Source organism: Vigna umbellata, chromosome 1 (assembly GCF_029865625.1).
Source record: "Vigna umbellata cultivar VRB3 chromosome 1, Vumbellata_1.0, whole genome shotgun sequence".
NCBI classification, from domain to species: domain Eukaryota; kingdom Viridiplantae; phylum Streptophyta; class Magnoliopsida; order Fabales; family Fabaceae; genus Vigna; species Vigna umbellata.
This window is the reverse complement of record NC_142165.1, coordinates 21,087,984-21,093,356: the sequence shown is the minus strand read 5'-3', so window position 1 is coordinate 21,093,356 and position 5,373 is coordinate 21,087,984.

Below are 5,373 nucleotides of genomic sequence, written 5' to 3'. Positions count from 1 at the left end.
AAGTTTTCATTATTTCCCATTTTATCTCCAAAGAAAGTTGTGCACCGGAAAAGACATTCCGATTTGATGATCCCTTATCCGAAAGTATATACTCAATTTGGAAAAATTCAGAAACTTTGACAACATGTAATTTGGAAAAGGGGGTGTGAGATTAAGGAGCTTCTTCCTGTACCTACCTCTCTTCTATCTACACCTTCCAAAAGACCTCTTTATCCTTTGAATAATAAAAAAAACATAGATTGGTAAAGAGGTAATTAATGTTACCAAATGTATTAGATTTTTACCAAGTGAATTTAATGAATGTTGTATATTTACCTACACTTTCTCTATGTTCCTTCACTCCTTTATCGTTGTCTTTCACTTCTTCTTTTTTTTCATTTTTTCGTTTACTCTCGTGGTTTTGCTACTTCATTCACTGTGCTAAGGTCCTGTTGTCCCCTTGGTGATATCTGTGTCGGTGTTATATCCTCTCTTCATGTGATAGTATTCGAGTACGTTGTGTGAGATGCATGGAAGCTCTCATGTTTAAGTAAGTTCATTCAAAACCTTTATGTATGAATTTTGAAAATTATGTCAACTAGATTTCAAATTTTGATTTAGGTCAATTTCCAAAAATTAATTTGGGATTTCACAGCTTTTGAAAACCATTGAATCTTTAACCGATTTTCGAAATTCGGCGAGTTCTTAATTGGATTTTGAAAGACAATTAAAAGTTTAACAGTTTTCAAAATTTGTTGAAATCTTAATCCACTTTCAAAAGTCGGTGAGCTCCTAATCGAATTTCAAAAGTTGATTACGAGTTCAACACATTTCGAAATTCGTCAAACTCTTAATTGACTTTCGAAATCCGATTAACTAAATTTCAAAATTCAGTTAATATATCTACGACTTTCAAAATCCGTTTACAAATTTAATAGATTTCAAAATTTGTTTCCTCCTGAATTTTACAAAAAAACTTATTTATTTTAGTCACGATTTTTTCTTTACTATTTAATTTTTAATATGTTACAATTGTATTATTACTAGTATCTAGTGAGGTATAGTGAGTGATAAGCATATTTCTTATACATGTGATTAATATTTTAAGATGGACAATTATTCGTTTGAGTTGATAGATTGACAAATAAATTTCAGTCTCATGTTCGAATTTTTTTCTTTCATGAATGAAGTGGCAGAGGGAGATTACACAAATAATTTTACAACCGATAAAATATCTCTATCACACGACGATTTAATTTAATGAGTTCGAATGATTGCATTTGATCTTTCATTTATTGTGATTACTACAAAATCTGACACGTGATGAACTTAAAAGAAAGTTGTTTACATTGTTAGGTTATGAAAGAAGTGGAAAGTATAGGAAGTACAAACTTAATGTTTAGTCGAGTGTGTCCAGTCGTAACCAAAATCACAGTGGGACAGCGAACGAGAAAACTTTTTTAAAAAATTAAAAATATTACAAGGGAGCTGCCATCATAGTTTATTAAGGAAAACTATGAAAAACATCCAAGACGGCTCTTTAATTAAGTGTGTAAAATTAATGTAGTTTTAAAAATATTTGTTTTTCCCTAAAAATCAAATAAAGCAAACTAATATAAAATTTCTTATTGGGAAGAATGTTAATTATGTGTTTATATGTTGATGATTCAATCCTTACTAGAAATGATGATGTTATGTTTGGGAATTAATATAAGAAGTCTATGATGCTAGAATTTGATATTGTTAAATATAGTAAAATTCAGGTTTAATTGCTTATTTAGTCCTTAAATTCACTACTAAGTCTCATCTTGGTCTCCCCTCTTAAAAAAGTCTCAATTTCATCCTTACTTTGTATAATTTGCACCAATAAAGTCTATTCCATTAATTTTGTAGAAATGGAGTTAAATGTTTGATGATATAACAAAAAAGTTTATATTTTCTTTTCTCTCTCCTCCGCACATAGCAAACACCAACTCTTTCTCTCTTTTTGTCATGCACAACATCCACTCTTTCTCTCTCTCTTTGTCATGACAACATCCACTCCATCTCTCCATGCCTCCACTTGTTCATCTAAATATATTCCAGATACATGGGGAAACATGCATCAACACTCTATTACTACTACTCACTAATCTAATAAAATGCTAATATTTTAACTTTTCTACTTAATTCATCACAGTTTATTTTGTTTTTTAAAATAAAAATACTCTTCAATAAAAATAAACACATATTTTTTGTCTGGATATAGAAGTCATTGTCTTCGTCCTTTGGGCGACCTTTGGATTCAAAAAGAAGCATTATAGTTTCATAGGAAAATCAATCGAAGTTAGCAAATTTGGAGTGAAAAAGAAGATTAAGGAAAAGAAAGAAAGAGAGAGGAATAAGAAGGAACCAGAAGTGAGACCGGTCTGGTGATGTTTTCGTTGTTGTTAGGCATTGAGAAGAAGGTTGAAGCGGAAAAGAGGAAACCAGGAAGAGGACTAAAACCCTGGAAAGAAGGGAATGAAGAGAAGCAAAAGAGAGAGAAAGAGATGAGTCTGCATCACACGCAGAGGAGCATAAGAGAGAGAAAAAAAATGCATATTTATTTGCCACATTACCACAAAGTTAACTCCATTTCTGCAAAATTAACGAAATGGACTTGATTGGTGCAAAATTATACAAAGTGAGGACGAAATTGAGACTTTTTTAAGAGGGCGATGAAGTTGAGACTCAATAGTGAATTTAGGAACTAAATAAGCAATTAAACCTAAAAACTATGTATGAGATTAAAGTCCCTTGTGTTAAATATACACATAGGGTCCTCTATTTATAATAGAAGAAATATGAGCTAAGCCCAAAATACAAATAAAAAATAATAGCAAACTAACTAAAGATAAAAGATAAAAATAATGTATCTAACACTCCCCCTTCAAGCTTGTGTATACAAATCGTATATATCAAGCTTGTTACTAACATAATCCATAAAGACTTAGTGAAAATATCTACTTTTACACTCAAGTGACACCAAATTGCTAATGATTTGCAATATGACATAGAAGACGAAATATTAACCTAGAAGACTCCCATGAGCAACAAATCTGAGAGGTTGCTCCATGTAAATCTCTTCTTACAAATCGCCATTGAGGAATGCATTGCTGACATCCCGTGGAAAAATAGGTCATTGTTGGAGAGTCACCACAGTTATAAATAAACTAACAAAATCTATCTTTTCCATGGGAGAAAAAACATATATGGACGGATCAAATGCAATAGTGACAAAAGGGAGGTTAGAAGAGACGACAGTGGAAGAAGACATGGATGAACAGGAAAGAGAAACCATAAAAATCCAAGATTCTCTGATCAAGACACCTGAAAAAGGAAAAAGAGTAACCTAGATGCTCTAAATAATTGTCTGAGAGGAGACGAGACATGCAACAACGCACGATGAACCTGAAAGAGGAAAATGAGCGACCTTGATGCTTTGAATTTCTCTAGACATGCCACATTGCATGACGAAAAAGGGAGCAAACCACAATTTCAAAAGGCGCTGAGAGCCCGTAGAAACTCCAATGAAGGCGTCGTTGACGACATGGTGTTCGCTTGGCCGAGACGATCAAAATCATGTGATCGTCGGTCGAAACTACAACTCCGATAGTGGCAACGATAGATGATGGCACCAATGGCAACGGTAGATAGCGTCGCCGCCGGCAGCGGCTAGTGTAGTGGTAGAGACAACAAGAATTTTTTACTCAAAAGAACTTGACTTTGATACCATGTTGAATATAGTAGAAACTATGTATGAGATTAATCTCCCTTGTGTTGAATATACACATAGGGTCCTCTATTTATAATAGAATAAATATGAGCTAAGCCAAAATACAGATGAAAAATAATAACAAAATAACTAAAGATAAAAGATAAAGATAATATCTAACAAATATGACAGTTATTGGAAAATTACATTACTTTTTGGGTATTGAAGTAAAACAATCAGTGAGAATTTTTATTTCTAAAAAAAAGGTATGTGCATGAGATTTTGGACAGATTCAAAATGAAGGATTGCAATCCAGTCAGCACACCTATGCATACAGATTTGAAGTTGGTTAAAGAATATGGAGGTAAGAAGGTTAACAATATTGTTTACAAGTAATTGGTAGGAAGTCTAATACTTGACAACAACAAGACCAAACACAATAAATGTTGTAAGTATCATTAGCAAATGAATATGGCTTATTTTATCAAAAGGGTCAAAATTTATATTTGTTTGGTTTCACAAATAATGATTATACCGGTGATCTTTGTGCTAGAAAAACCACGACTGGGTATGTATTTTTTATGGGTTCAACAATCATCTCATGGTGCTAAAAAAGCAACCAATTGTACAGCTAAGGTTGAGTTAGTAGCCACAACAACATAGACATGTCAAGTTATTTGATTGAAAAATATATTTAATGAAATTTATTTCAAGCAACATGGACCAACGATAATTTATTAGGATAATAGCTCAACCATAAAACTGAAGCAAGCACATCAATTTCAAGTATAATTATCTTAGAGATCTAGTCAAAGATGAAATTATTAATCTTATTTATGAAGAGTGTTGAGATAAGTTTTTTATTTTTTCTTAGTAAAAAGGATAAGTATGGAGACAATGGTTATTATCTTTTCTATATTTTAAGAGGTAGTTTGAATTTTTCTTTTCTATTATTCAATCAGTTTTTTTACGTCAATTTTTTTTAGACTTATTATTTAATCAATAACATATTATTTAATCAATAATATAGCAAGAGAATTCTTTTCTATTATTCTCTATTTTTAATAAAATTCTTGTCATTTTACACATAATTGGTCTTTCTCTAGCGCTCCTCTATTTTGTTAATCTTCTTCAAGGCCATACCTAATTTCTTTGGTGGGTTGTCTTCCAAAATAATGCATGCTATTTTTGTCATTCGTTTAGTTTTCTTTTATTTTTATTTAACTCAACTTTGAATCAGTGCTCTCTCTCATCTTTTTCTGTTCCTATTGAAACTTATGCCATTCTACCACTTTTATTTTGAAATCCATTTTGAAACCTAACAGCTCTACCTTCTATTTTGTTAGCTTTATTTTCTGATTACAGTTTTCCGGCAACAACACCAATGGCTGAGTTTAATTTTCTGTTAATGGAATTTATTTTTGGTTTTTTATAATTTTCTGCTAGGAATGGCTAGTTTGTTATGTAACTATGATTTTTCAATGGTGCAAGAAAAACCAACCAGATCATATTGCAATAATGCTAAAAATTTATGAACCAGATTTGTAGGAAAAAAATATTATAACAGAGGAAATGGAACAGGATCAAACATGCAATTGCGAAGCCAAAAGTCAAAAGTTTATCAGTGAGATCAATCGATTCTATCCAGGAGCAAAGGA